This window comes from Benincasa hispida, chromosome 6 (genome assembly GCF_027475165.1).
Source record: "Benincasa hispida cultivar pf3 chromosome 6, pf3_genome.v1.1, whole genome shotgun sequence".
Classification (NCBI taxonomy): Eukaryota; Viridiplantae; Streptophyta; class Magnoliopsida; order Cucurbitales; family Cucurbitaceae; genus Benincasa; species Benincasa hispida.
Window position 1 is genome coordinate 16032174 of NC_143483.1, and position 16248 is coordinate 16048421.

The 16248-nt window shown below is 37.7% G+C and overlaps 1 pseudogene; it reads left to right on the forward strand.

Moving 5' to 3' along the window:
- Positions 1 to 1547: 1547 nt before the first annotated feature.
- Positions 1548 to 2207, forward strand: LOC150035467 (secreted RxLR effector protein 161 pseudogene; annotated as a pseudogene).
- Positions 2208 to 16248: the final 14041 nt, after the last annotated feature.

Here is a 16248-nt window from a genome sequence, read left to right on the forward strand (position 1 = left end):
AAGGTCAGTGGCACCACATCGTTCAAGCCCCGAAATCAGCCATTAAGGGAGTCATCTATCTACTTACCCCTGCCTCAGGGAATGAGTGAATTCCATCTTGTGTAGTTGAGTTCCCAGCTCCCAAATCAGATGCATCCCCAAAATGGTAGTTTTGAATTGGCGACATGGCCACTTGCACCCATACAAATCAAAGAACCGCCCTTAATGGCAGGAGTTCCCAACTCACTCAGGATTGAGGTCATGTTACCTATGGTCAACCTAGTGAAGTCACAACACTTGTGACCATTTCACAAAGCGGGTCGCGTCCATAGCATTACCAGGATAAGGTTTCCCTCCTATATCCATATACTATAGACCATGTTGGTTATCACTCAAGACATGATCCACTTGTATGTCACCACATACATGCTTGAGTCACATACAGATAACTAGGGATTTTATGTTTATTAGTTTGTGGTAAAGCAAATAAAATAAGTAAATGAGCAAAACAGCAAGAGGTGAAGTAAATATCATATATTAACAATCACAGTTGTTCATATGTACTGTTTACAAACTATAGGACACGAGACTTTAGGGCATCAACCCTAACAAGTTATGCAACAGCTTGACCGGTACATGGGTTTAATTGAAACTCAAGTCATCATACCAGATGATGATTTAAAGGATCCATTGTCTTTTAACCAAGCAATGAATGATGTGAATAAAGACCAATGGATTAAAGCCATAGACCTTGAAATGGAATCTATGTATTTCAATTCTATCTAGGATCTTGTACATCAACCTCGAGGGGTAAAACCCATCGGATGCAAATGGATCCACAAGAGAAAATGAGACCAAGCTGGTAAGGTACAGACCTACAAAGCTAGACTTGTGGCAAAAGGGTTTACCCAAAGAGAGGGGGTAGATTATGATGACACCTTCTCTCCAGTTGGCATGATAAAGTCTATTAGAATACTCTTGTCCATAGCCACATTTTTTGATCATGAAATATGGCAAATTGATGTCAAGCCAGTTTTTCTAAATGGCTATCTAAAAGAGAGTATCTATATGTCTCAACCAGAAGGGTTTATACAGCAGGATCAAGAGCAAAATGTTTGCAAACTTAATCGATCCATTTATGGATTGGAACAAGCTTCTAGATCCTGGAATATGAGATTTGACACCGCGTCAAATCTTATGGCTTTGAACAAAATGTTGACGAACCCTGTGTATACAAGAAAATCGTTAATAAAACTATCTCTTTTCTGGTGTTATATGTTGATGATATTCTACTCATTGGGAATGAGGTAGAATATCTACCTGATGTTAAGAGATGGTTGGCTTCACAATTCCAAATGAAAGATTTGGGAGAAGCACAGTATGTTCTTAGAATCCAAATAGTTCGGAATCGCAAGAACAGAACATTAGCATTATCTCAAGCATCTTATATAGACAAGATGTTGTCTAGGTATAAAATGAAAAATTCCAAGAAAGGTTTTTTACCTTTCAGGCATAGAATTCACCTGTCTAAGGAACAGAGTCTGAAGACACCTCAAGAGCTTGAAGAGATGAATCGAATTCCATATGCATCAGCAGTAGGGAGTTTAATGTATGCTATGTTGTGTACTCGTCCCGATATATGCTATGTCGTAGGAATTTTTAGCAGATTTCAGTCTAATCCTGGACATGATCATTGGACCGCTATTAAAAACATTCTCAAGTATCTTTGGAAAACGAGAGATTATATGCTCGTGTATGGTGCTAAGGATTTGATCCTTACTGGATACACTGATTCTGACTTTCAGATCGATATTGATTCGACAAAATAAACTTCGGGGTCAGTATTCACTCTAAGCGGAGGAGCAGTTGTGTGGAGAAGCATCAAGCAGAGTTGTATTGTTGACTCCACAATGGAAGCTGAGTATGTAGTTGCAAGTGAAGCAACAAAAGAAGTAGTATGGCTCACAAAGTTCCTGACAGATCTGGAAGTAGTTCCGAATATGCACCTTCCTGTCACTCTCTATTGTGGCAATAGTGGAGCAGTTGCAAATTCAAAGAAACCACGAAACCATAAAAGAGGAAAGCATATCGAGCGAAAATACCATCTCATCAGGAAGATTGTACACAGAGGAGACGTAATCGTCACCCAGATTGCTTCCCAAGACAACTTAGCTGATCCATTTGCAAAGGCCCTCTCGGCTAAAGTGTTCAAGGGTCACCTAGTATGACTAGGACTACGAGTTTTGTATCACTAGAGCAAGTGGGAGAATTTATGGGTATTGTAATGCCCTAGTGATTGGATCATAAACCAGTTGTTCATTAGAGGATAAGTAGGAACTTGTGGAATAAGACGTAATCTCGGGGGTAAAACATATATTTGACCCAGCCGTTATTACGAACAACCTGTGGAGGGTCGACTTGCTAATTATGGTTAAATCATGTGGACATAATATATCTACAGTGAGGGCAGTGCAACTATGGGCTTTAATGGAAGGATCCATTAGTTAACGAATGAGGATTAATCTAGTGTAATGAGTTTAGTCAATTAATCTTGGATCGTTGGAGCCCATGATCTGTAGGTCTGCGAGGTCTCTCTATTAACTCTTAATGGACTAGCTCTAGAATAGTATGATAAGTTAATTTGAAACGTTCATATTAGAATTAAGGGAATTAGTAATTATATGAGATATAATTACGTCTTTACTTTGAGAATTAAATGGAATAGGAGAATTTATATTTAAATATGATTTAAATATATAAAGATGGATGTGTGTAAAAATTAATTTAATATTTGATATTAAATTAATTAATTTTTATTTAAAAATTAATTTATGAAATTAATTTTATTTTTCAGTTTTAAAAATCAATATGGATTTTGAAAAAAATCAAGTTTTGATTATGTGATAAAATTGGAAAATTGAAAAACAAAACACAAGATGGAAAAACCATGTTTTCCATTATCCATCTTTTACTTGCTCACATAAAAGCCATCTTTGTTGCTTTGTCTTACTCCAAGCATGAGCTGCAACTCATGCAACTCTCTCCCTTGCATGTTGATTTGCAATATATTGAAGAGTTTGGAGTGAATTTCGGGCATGCAATCAAGAGAGAATTTTAGAGAAAATTCATGCTGAAGAAAGATTTCTTCAACCAGATTGCTATTGTGAGCAATTCTTCTTCTTCCCTTGATTCAAGCTTGTTTTGAGTCCCACAACTCAATCTAGAGTACCAAGAGAATAGTAGGGAAGATCTTGAGGTGGTCTACAACAAGATTTGGAGAAGATTGCAGCTGGAGAACAAGCTTTGAAGAAGTTCTAGAAGAGGTAGTCACGAAACTCACTTGTTTTCTGCAAGAGCATGCTTTATATTTTGCCAAAATTAATGAATTAGAGTGCTTAAATGATCCTTGTTGCTTTCGCTATTGCTGATACATTCCTACAATTGGAATCGGAGCAACATATAAGCATTCAATTCGGTTTAATTTTTGTTTGGTGGGTGTTTTATATGAGAAATATGAAACTGATGCACTGATATGGTTTTTTGAGATTTGGCATTTTAATTCTCTTTAATTTCTCATTTAAATTTGTAATTGGCTCTTGTTTGATGAGCTTTTATGTGTTAGCAAGAGTCTGTAATTTATTTGGAGTCATTAGAGTTGAAATTAAGATGTAATTGAAGAAACAAGTGAAGAAGGCCAAGCGATGCGTTCTTTTGCGTGGAACACTAAACGATCGTCTACCTACGAGAGCTAAGCGATGCGTTCAATTTGCTATACAATAGCACTACGCGATTGTTTAACTTTTTTGTGGGAACTAAACGATACATTGAATTTGCTATAAGATAGCACTACACGATCGACCTTAGCAAGACTTTGAGGTTGGGCCGAGAGTAGCCGGTTCGACCGATTTTCTCAAGGTCCAATCCGATTCAACCTCAAAGTGTTTTTGGCTGGTTCGGTTCAGGCTTTGTTTGTCCGGTTCAGACTCATCCAATCCAGTTCAAGATGTTTGGGTTTGGTTTGGAGCGGTTCGAGCGGTCCAAAGACAGTTTTGAAGCTGTTTGTAATAGTTAGACTTTTGTTTGCCTGTTTATGCCAAAACTAAAACCATATCAGTCTATGTTTAATTATTTTTGCATTTGATGTATGTTATAATTAAATAAATCTTGTATATGCATACAGTATGCCATTTTGATTTAAAATCCCACCATAGGAAGCATGTTACATGCATTGAAAGTATGTTATAATTAGTTATAATATATAGTATGCATGTTAGGGTTTCTTGTATTTAATATAAGTGTTATATTAAATATTGAATGCCTTTATGTATGTTATGGATGTTTAGCATACCTAAAGTTTTATAAGTTGTTATAAAATTGGGTTAGACATTTAAAATCCATAAACAATAGCTGCATGCTCACGTAGGTTGACCATCTGTTTTAATAGTTAAAACTTATAAAACCCATGTTATAAACTCAATCGGTATATAATCCTATCTAAGGCTGGGGGTACTTAAGTTGACGGTTTACAAAACACTTCCTACTTGGGGATTATGACCGAATTATTGAGTGTTGCTAACTAGTTTTATGATCATACGTGAGTGATGTGAGGTAATAAAATAGTTTATCATCTAGACATCGTAGGTTAAAATCCAATTATAAGAGTTATACTTGGATAAACCACATAGACTAAGGGTTGTTTTATTAGCCAAAAAGAACCTAAGTATAAATCTACCCAATAGAACACTTTAGTGGCAGTTTAATAACTTTTATATGATAGAGTTATTAGCAACTTTCAGTGGGAGATTAACAACATATACGATATGTTATTTTTAGCTCTCATGTCTCTAAGAGTTCACAATCCATATTTAAGCGCTACTTGGTGTCACCCTGGGATTGACCTCCCAACGAAAAGTATTTTTTTAGCTTAAATCTAGGGCACTTAAATCTAGGGCACTTAGGAATAAGCCTAACTAACAGATTAAATGGGGAACTTAGGAATAAGCTTCGTTGCTATTACACAGTGTATGCACCGTACGAATAGGATATTGCATGCGTCCAAAAGTAGGATATGGTGATATGTGGTCATCACGTTTATGTGTGAGAGCACATGAGCGGGTTATGGAGGCTTGGAAATAGGCTTCTTGGCACTATCGCATATACATTGCATGCGTCCTAGATTTAGGCACAAGTATGTGTAGCATGATCGCATAGCTTGCATTGGCTGGGGTTGCCCTTGCGGTCAAGTTCAGTACTGCAGTGAAGACATCCTTACATTTTATCTATTTTTTCATGCATTTTACTACACGTCAACAGTTATCGTGTCTCTACCTCTCAATCATATTCTCACCGCTTAATCTGTTAGTTAGGAGTAGGAGTAGTTTGTAGCTTAAAACCCCCATCATTCTTTTATTTATCCACCGCAAACACATCATCGCATACATTTAGCTACAAGTCCCTGAGTTCGACCTCGGATCACCCGAGAAACTTGCATTCTCGTTATACTTGGCGAGAGCGTAAGAAAACTTGTGACAAGAACGCATGGTCATTGAATATGAGATCAACGCATACATTTCATTCCAACGCATGACCACCGATGCATGAGAACCAATGCATAACCTAAGACATGCATCGCATATTGTGTTCTCCTAATTTTAGTCATCATGTTTTTGGCGTCGTTGCCGGGGACTTGGCAGCTAATTGTTTGTTGAATTTTGTGTTTTTTCAGGCAACCTTTTTACCTTGGGAAGTATTATAGCTTGTCCGACCAAGTTGCAACCAATATTGAAGTGTAGACGACGCGCCAAAAGCTAGTATTGACCCCAAGATAGAAGGGCAATCAGTTGCATGAGCTGAAGGTAGTTCTAAGCACATGGTGGCCATCATGCGCCCAACAATTGCCGAAAGTTCCAATGGTTAGGGTGAGTCCCTTGACCTAAGAAGTTGAGAGAAATATCCTACATGGATGACTCCTTGCGGTGACCTCACTCCAATTTCTCCAGGGATGTCTTCTACTCTATCTTTTCCTTACTTTTCTAGTTTAGTTTATTTTTCTTGTTATTTTGGATATGCGGTTGCATCCTTGGTTGTGGTGCGTTTTCTCCTTGTAGGTACGACAATAATTCTCCTCAGTGCGTAGTACAACGGAAGAATTCCCTCCATCCTTCAACGCATGGCTTCGATCGCATGAATTCTAAGGCATGGTCGCAAGCGTTATTCTACTTAAGGTTCTTTTCTTATTATCTTTTATGCATTATCCTTTTGAAATTCTCCTTGTCCGATTGCATTTCTTTGCGATGCATCTATGATGGTACGTATAATTCACTACATCCGCTAATTAAGCATCACAAGACTCTCCTTACTTTTAATAGCTTCTTCAAAATTTGACAGTCTAAGATTTGTTATGTGCAAACCTTTGCTAAAACATTTGTTACCGCATTCTTGTTAAGTTTGTCTTTAGTTTTGCGACGAGAGCATTGCCAACCTCTAAGTTTGGGGGTGGCAGCGATCCCGTAGAATTGCATTCATAACATTGCAATCATTTTCAAAAAAAAAAATTGAAATAACAACTCCACTGTCAACGCAATGGGGAAACCCATGTTGATAAGAGTTAAGTTGTGAAAGGCACTTACCCATAGTTGGATGTTCGCATGACAACCGTGGGGGCAAGCCAAAATAAAAGTAAGTCGCCAGGATTAATGCATAAGTTCAACTCCTCTGTCTGGTGCAAGCCAAATTAAGCCAAGACAAGAGTTGAGATGAATATGGAACGCAACTGAAGTTGGCTGTCCGCATGACACATGTGGGGGCAAGCCAAAATGAAGGGCGTAACCAGGTTCAACGCCGCATTCCAATAAGAAATCGCAAGGCATTAAGTTGTTTTGAACGAACGCATTCTTAAAAGCTAAAGGCGAAATTGCTGGGAATGAGTAAAAAGTTTTTGAGCAAAGGCTTGCCAAATTTAAGCTTAGAAAAGATATTTTTGAAGAAGCAGTCGAAATGGAGAAGAGTGTTGCGGCCATGGTCAGAGGTATGAGTAAATTATATTCTGAGAGGTTGGTCATTGCAAAGGAAAGCCGGAGGCTGAGTTAAGAATTTCTTGAGTATAAAGAATGCTTAAGGACAAGCATGATTCTGAGTTTGGGGGTGTGATGACGGGCAGAAATGCACGTCATTATAGGCCTTTTATTTAGAATTATGAGGGTTTTAAAGTAGAATATGCGGTGAATATGTTAGAAATTCATGAGAAAACGAGTTTGTGTCGATCAACAGTAAGAATCTCGGCTAACCCACTATTATGCGTCATTATGCATTCAATTGTCTATCTTTGTAGCTAACGCAGGAAGCGGACGCATATGTGGAAGCCGGGCTATCGCAAAGACGACCGCATGCAGGGAATATCTCCATCGTAGAGGCGAACACATATGTTCGACGCATGGATGTTGCGGCCAACAACTGCATATGTCCATCGCATAGAAGTTGCGGTCGTCAAGCAAATGTGGTCATTGCATAGAAGTTGCGGTCATCAAGCGAATGCGGACATCGCATAGAAGTTGTGGTCGTCAAGTGAATGCGGTCATCGCATAGAAGTTGCGGTCATCAAACGAATGCGATCATCGCATAGAAGTTGCGGCTACATAATGATGACCATAATAGAGGGCGACCACAAGGATGGTGGAATGCAACATGAACGTATACCTCAGGAGTATCAAAAGATGATGTTGACATTTTACCTACCACGCCGTTAGTAGCAGAGATTCAGAAAAGGAACATCGCATCGTAAATGTCAGAATCAGAGCAGGTCCATTATTACTATCGACGATCAAGGTCTATAAATAGAGGTCGTTGAGCAGAATTTCAGATCATCCAAGTTTCTACCTTCGGGTGGATCCTTGTGATCCAGACGAAAGCGTGAGAAGAAAGCTTGAGAATCTTCATCTCCTTCATCCATTCCAAGTGACGACCGGAGCCTTTGCCGGAGTCAGAGCTCGAGAAAGTCTACTCCACCGCCCTTCCATGGCACCACCGGTAGCGTTGACACACATCTGCTGGAAGCAAGACATTGCTTCCAGCTAGCCTTTCCATTTCTTTTCTTTCCTTATATTGTATTGTATTACATTTTGGCTTAATGAATTAATACATTTTGTGATCAATGCATTTCTATCTTTTCCTTCGACTCCATCTCCATCTTCATTTACTTAGCATCCTTAAGTTTCATTGCATCACTTAGTGAGATTGTTAGAGTATCACATACTTAATCATGTGGCATAGGAATATGAAGCAAGTGGGAGTATGACTGAGAGGTAGAGACACGGCAACTATTGACACGTAGTAAAATGTATGAAAAAATAGATAAAATGTGAGGATGTATTCACTGCAACACTGAGCTTGACCGCAAGGGCAACCCCAGCCAGTGCATGATTAAGTATATGTGTTAAAGCACATGAGCGGATGTCATATTCCTATATCGCATGATTAAGTATGCGATACTCTAACAGTCTCACTAAGTGATGCAATGAAAGTTAAGGATGCTAAGTAAATGAAGATGGAGATGGAGTCGAAGGAAAATATAGAAATGCATTGATCACAAAATGTATTAATTCCTTAAGCCAAAATGTAATACAATACAATATAAGGAAAGAAGAGAAATGGAAAGGCTAGCTGGAAGCAATGTTTTGCTTCCAGCAGATGTGTGTCAAGGTTGCCGGTGGTGCCATAGAAGGGCGGTGGAGTAGACTCTCTTGAGCTCTGACTCCAGCAAAGGCTCCAGTCGTCAGTTGGAATGGATGAAGAAGATGAAGAACTCTCAAGCTTTCTTCTCACGCTTTCGTCTGGATCACAAGTATCAACCCGAAGGTAGAAACTTGGATGATCTGAAATTCTGCTCAACGACTTCTTTTTATAGAGCTTGATCGTCGACAACAATAATGGACCTGCTCTAATTCTGACATTCGTGGCGCAATGGTCCTTTTCTGAATCTTTGCTGCTAACGGCGTGGTAGGTGAAATGTCAACATTATCTTTTGATACTCTCGAGGTATGCGTTCATGTTGCATTCCACCATCCTTGCGATCACCCTCTATTATGGTTATCATTATGTAGCCGCAACTTCTATGCGATGACCGTATTCGCTTGATGACTGCAACTTCATGCGATGACCGCATTCGCTTGACGACTGCAACTTCTATGTGATAACCGCATTCACTTGACGATCGCAACTTCTATGAGATGGACGCATGCGGTTGTTGGCCGCAACATCCATGGGTGAACGTATTCGTTCGCATTTGCGATGGAGATATTCCCGTATGTGGTCATCTTTGTGATAGCCCGCCTTCCACGTATGTGTCCGCTTCCTGCGTTAGCTACAAAGGTAGACAATTGAACGCATAATAACGCATAATAGTGGGTTAACCGAGATTCTTACTGCCGATCGACGCAAACTCGTTTTCTCATGAATTCCTAACATATTCGACGCATATTCTACTTAACAGCCCTCATAATTCTAAATAAAAGGCCTATAATGACGTGCATTTCTGCCCGTCATTAAGGATATGTGTCAATATATCATACGGTCTCATTCATTAGTCTGAACTGTGAGATTCCTATGTTGTGTCTGCTGGTTAGCTTTAAATGGCCCTTTGCTAGTCGTTTAGCGATGACTATCCCCTCGGAGGGTTGTAACATAGGATTTAGAACAACCCAGACTTCAATAAAATGAATAAGGTCTTATAGTTTCGTCTTGGATATTGTCTTCTATTTCGGAGGCAAATTCATACCATCCTATAGGATCTGAAAATGGTGAGTCACACTTACAATAATTACTAAATTGTTATTAAAGATCTTGACCGAAAACGATAACTAAACGACTATAGGAATAAGAGTTATTCCGGAGACAATAGGAATAAGAGTTAATCCAGAGATAGTGTTTGGTCAAAATTGTTTGCTTTAGTGAAGGAGTATCTGACTACCCCTTAGTAGCATATATTCTGACTCACTAAAGTATCGTTGCAAATAAATAATGGTTATGGGTACATTATTACTTTTTGCTAAAACTTGATTTTGGATTTAGTTACAATTTGCTAATTAGAATTTGTTTCAATTTTATCAGCATATCAAACTCTTCTAGAAAACTCACTTCTGATTTAAATAAACAGTAAAATCAAATCTACAAACAAATTACTAGCGATTGATTACACCAAAAGAGTTTTAACAAAGGATTGTCCTCTATCTCCCAACTCATCTGAAATGTTGAATTATGTAGATGAGTGTGCATAATTCGAACAACAAGATAAATATGATTTACTTATTATCGAAGCATGCTTAGTTGAAAATGATAAACTCTGGATAATTGATTCAAGTGCCACTAATCATGTTTGTACTATCTCACAGGAAACGAGTTCCTGGAGACAATTGACAGAAGGTGAAACAATCTTTAAGGTAGGGACCGGGGAGATTGTTTCAGCCAAAGCAGTGAGAGATATGAAGTTATTTATAGAAGATAAGTACATTTATTTGAAAAATGTATATTATATTCCTTCTATGAAAAGGAATCTAATATCTGTCTCTTTGTTTGCTAGAACAAAATTATAAAATTTATTTTGAAAATGATGAAGTGTTCATCAATATAGGAAGTAAACAGATTTGCTTTGCAAAATTAGAAAATAACTTTTATATGTTAAAACCAACTGAGGTCAAAGCAATTTTGAACATAGAGATGTTTAAAACTACTGGGACTCATAAGAAAAGGAAGATTTCTCCAAATGCCTATCTTTGGCACTTGAGACTTGGTCACATAAATCTCAAATGAATTAAGAGATTGGTTAAAAGTTGTCATCTAAATAAGTTGGAAGACAGTTCATTACCACCATGTGAGTCTTGTATCGATGGTAAAATGACAAAAAGATCTTTTTCTGGAAAAGGTCTTAGAGCCAAAGAACCCCTAGAGTTGATTTACTCAGACCTTTTTGGGCCTTTAAATGTTAGAACAAAAGGAGGGTATGAATATTTCATCAGTTTTATAGATGATTATTCCAGGTATGGGTATGTTTATTTAATGCACCAAAAGTCTGAAACTTTTGAAAAGTTAAAAGAGTATAAGGCTGAGGTTGAAAATAATTTAGGTAAAAAGATTAAAACACTTTGATCGGATCGAGGTGGTGAGTATATGGACTTAGAATTCTAGAACTATTTGTTAGAACATGGAATTCAATCTCAACTCATAGCCTCTGGCATACCTTAGCAAAACGGTGTGGCAGAAAGGAGAAACAGAACCTTGTTGGACATGGTTCGTTCCATGATGAGTTACGCTCAGTTACCAAATTCTTTTTGGGGACATGCTGTTGAGACTACGGTGTATATTTTGAACATAGTTCCCTCGAAAAGTGTTTCTGAAACACCTTATGAGCTCTGGATAGGACGTAAAGGAAATTTACGTCACTTAAGGATTCGGGGTTGTCCAACACATGTGTTGGTGCAAAATTCTAAAAAGTGGAACACCATTCAAAAGTATGCCTATTTGTAGGCTACCTGAAAAAAACAAGAGGTGGTTTCTTTTATGATCCTCAGGAAGATAAGGTATTTGTATCGACAAATGTAATTTTCCTGGAGGAAGACTTTGTACAGAATCATCAACCTCACAGTAAGCTAGTAATAGAAGAAATGTCCAGAGAAACGACAAATGTATCAACAAGAGTTGTTGATGAAACTGAGACTTCACATCCTTCTCAAGAGTTGAGAATGCCTCGTCGTAGTGGGAGGGTTGTGCAACAGCCTGACCGGTACATGGGTTTAATTGAAACTCAAGTCATCGTACCAAATGATGGTTTAAAGGATCCATTTTCTTTTAACCAAGCAATGAATGATGTGAATAAAAACCAATGGATTAAAGCCATGGACCTTGAAATGGAATTTATGTATTTCAATTCTATCTAGGATCTTGTAGATCAACTTGAAGAGGTAAAACCCATCAGTTGCAAATGAATCTACAAGAGAAAATGAGACCAAACTGGTAAGGTACAAACCTACAAAGCTAGACTTGTGGCAAAAGGGTTTACCCAAAGAGAGGGTGTAGATTATGAAGAAACCTTCTCTCCAGTTGCCATGATAAAGTCTATTAGAATACTCTTGTCCATAGCCACATTTTATGATTATGAAATATGGAAAATGAATGACAAGCCAGCTTTTCTGAATGGCTATCTTGAAGAGAGTATCTATATGTCTCAACCAGAAGGGTTTATACAGTAGGATCAAGAGCAAAAGGTTTGCAAACTTAATCGATCCATTTATGGATTGGAACAAGCTTCTAGATCCTGGAATATGAGATTTGACACTACGATCAAATCTTATGGCTTTGAACAAAATGTTGACGAACCCTGTGTATACAAGAAAATCATTAACAAAACTGTCGCTTTTCTGGTGTTGTATGTTGATGATATTCTACTCATTGGGAATGAAGTAGAATATCTAGCTGATGTTAAGAGATGGCTGGCTTCGCAATTCCAAATGAAAGATTTGGGAGAAGCACAGTATGCTCTTGGAATCCAAATAGTTCGGAATCGTAAGAATAGAACATTAGCATTATCTCAAGCATCTTATATATACAAGATGTTGTCTAGGTATAAAATGAACAATTCCAAGAAAGGTTTTTTACCTTTCAGGCATGGAATTCACCTGTCTAAGGAACAGAGTCTTAAGACACCTTAAGAGCTTGAAGAGATGAATCGAATTCCATATGCATCAGCAGTAGGGAGTTTAATATATGCTATGTTATGTACCCGTCCCGATATATGCTATGTCGTAGGAATTGTCAACAGATTTCTGTCCAATCCTAGACATGATCATTGGACTACTGTTAAAAAAATTCTCAAGTATCTTCGGAGAACGAGAGATTATATGCTCGTGTATGGTGCTAAGGATCTGATCCTTACTGGATACACTGATTCTAACTTTCAGACCGATATTGATTCGAGGAAATCAACTTCGGGGTTAGTATTCACTCTAAGCAGAGGAGCAGTTGTGTGGAGAAGCATCAAGCAGAGTTGTTGCTGACTCCACAATGGAAGCTGAGTATGTAGTTGCAAGTGAAGCAGCAAAAGAAGTAGTATGGCTCACAAAGTTCCTGACAAATCTGGAAGTAGTTCCTAATATGCACCTGCTCGTCACTATCTATTGTGACAACAGTGGAGCAGTTACAAATTCAAAGGAACCACAAAGCATAAAAGAGGAAAGCATATCGAGCGAAAGTACCATCTCTTTAGGGAGATTGTACACAGAGGAGACGTAATCATCACCTAGTTTGCTTCCCAAGATAACTTAGCTGATCCATTTACAAAGGCCCTCTCGGCTAAAGTTCGAGGGTCACCTAGTACGACTAGGACTACGAGTTTTGTATCACTAGAGCAAGTGGGAGAATTTATGGGTATTGTAATACCCTAGTTTATTTTATTTGTTCATTTTTATTCTCTCAATGTAAACATAACATTGTATATATTTATATATATTGATCCACTTGAGTTATTAGTCCAAGTAGGAGTATTGTTGGGTTTTATGTCCTAAAAACTTGCAATTTGTAAAACAATAAAAATTTTCTATAATCCATATACTTATTATTGATTTCATAAATTGTATGAAAGTCTAAATCCAATAAACTAAGACTCATGACTATTGCATGAGTACTTGAATTTTATGTGGAGATATAAGAGTGGATCAGATTCGAGTAAATAGTCAAAATGATCTATGGTACATGAATAAGGTTGGGTACCTTATTCTGGTAACACCATTGGATGCGGCCTACTCTGTAGTTGTTACAAAGAGTTGTAAAGTGCTACATACGATGTGATTCTAATTCGTACATGTTATAACATGAGGAGTGGGGGTGTCCTATGCAATGAGTTTGCATAAGATTGGACCAAGAAATAAGTCACTCTTACTTTATAACGTTGTTTACTATATAAGACTGACTATTTCACCTAGATGACCTAGGTAACTCGATCTTAATCCTGAGCTAACTATGAACTCCTGTTTATTGGGGATTATCCTCAGATTTGCATAGGTGAGTGTTGGCTCAACAAAGCCGACTCAGTAAGACTCCCATTTCAGGGGTAAGACTGGATAGATAGCTGGGGACATAGGGTGCAAGACGGAGTTCACGCCTACCCGATTTAGAGATAGCAGAAAGGTTGTTCTCTCAAGTACTGAATCCAAGTCTTGAACAAGGGGCCCCACCCTTTCACTGGGCTGAGAGAGTTTGGTTTAGTGATTGGATCATAAATCGGTTGTTCATTAGAGGATCAACAGGAACTTGAGGAATAAGACGTAATATCGGGGGTAAAACAGATATTTAACCTAGTCATTATTACGAACAACTTGTGAAGGGTGGACTTGCTGATTATGGTTAAATCATGAGGATATAATATATCTACGGTGAGGGGAGTGCAACTATGGGTTTTAGTGGAGTGACCCATTAGTTAACGAATGGGGATTAATCTAGTCTAATGAGTTTAGCCAATTAATCTCGGATAATTAAGAGCCCATGATCTATAGGTCCGTGAGATCCCCCTACTAGTTCGTAATGGACTAGCTCTAGAATAGCGTGATAAGTTAATTTGAAACGTTCAAATTAGAATTAAGAGAATTAGTAATTATATGAGATATAATTACGTCTTTAATTTGAGAATTAAACGAAATAGGAGAATTTATATTTAAATATGTTTTAAATATATAAAGATGGATGTGTGTAAAAATTAATTTAATATTTGATATTAAATTAATTAAGTTTATTTAAAAATTAATTTTATTTTTCAGTTTTTAAAATCAAAATGGATTTTGAAAAAAATCAAGTTTTGATTATGTGATAAAATTTGAAAATTGAAAAACAAAACACAAAATGGAAACATGTTTTCCATTATCCATCTTTTTCTTGCTCACACAAAAGTCATCTTTATTGCCTTGTCTTACTCCAAGCATGAGTTGCAACTCATGCAACTTTCTCCTTGCATGTTGATTTGCAATATATTGAAGAGTTTGGAGTGAATTTCGGACATGCAATCAAGAGAGAATTTTAGAGAAAATTCATGCTGAAGAAAGAGTTCTTCAACAAGATTTCTGCTATGAGCAATTGTCCTTCTTCCCTTGATTCAAACTTTTTTTTAGTCCCACAACTCAATCTAGAGCACCAAGAGAATAGTAGGGAAGATCTTGAGGTGGTATGCAACAAGATTTGGAGAAGATTGCAACTGGAGAACAAGCTTTGAAGAAGTTCTACAAGAGTTATGTCACGAAACTCACTTGTTTTCTACAAGAACATGCTTTATATTTTGCCAAAATTAATGAATTAGAGTGCTTAAATGATCCTTGTTGCTTCCCCTGTTGCTGATACATTCCTACAAAAGATGCCTTCCTGAATAGTGAGTTAGAAGAGGAGGTTTACATGAGTCCTCCTCTAGGTTTCGAAGCTAAATTTGGGAACCATGTTTGCAAACTCAGAAAGTCCTTTTATAGGTTGAAATAGTCTCTTCGAGTGTGGTTTGATAGGTTTATGATGTTTGTTAAATCCCAAGGGTTTGTTCAAGGGCATTCTGATCATACCTTGTTCATCAAAAAATCACTTTCAGGGAAGATTGTTGTTTTAGTGGTTTATGTCGACGATATCATTTTGTCTGGAGATGATACGGTAGAAATTGTTAAGCTAAAACAAAGGATGGCAGACGAATTCGAGATAAAATATCTTGGTAGTCTGAGGTATTTTCTCGGGATGGAAGTGGCAAGATTGAAAGTAGGAATATCTGTGTCCCAACGGAAATATACTTTGGACTTGTTTAAGGAAACAAGAATGACTGGATGCAAACCCATTGACACTCTTATTGAGGTCAATGGCAAACTGAAAAACACTACGGAAGGAGTTCCTGTAAATAAAGAGAGGTATCAACGCCTTGTAGGAAAACTGACTTATCTATCTCATACTAGACCCGACATCTCCTATGCTGTGAGTGTGGTAAGTCAGTTCATGCAGAGTCCATATGAGGAGCACATGGAAGTAGTTACTCGAATTCTGAGATATTTGAAATCCACCTTAGGGAAGGGCTTAGTTTTTAGAAAATATGACACACGGAGCATCGAAGCATATACTGACTCAGATTGAGCAGGATCATTGACCAATAGAAAGTCAACCTCGGATATTGTACCTTTGTATGGGAAATTTGGTTACCTGGCAGAGTAAGAAACAGGGTGTAGTTGCCAGTATTGAGTTTTATGTCCTAAAACTCATGATTTGTAA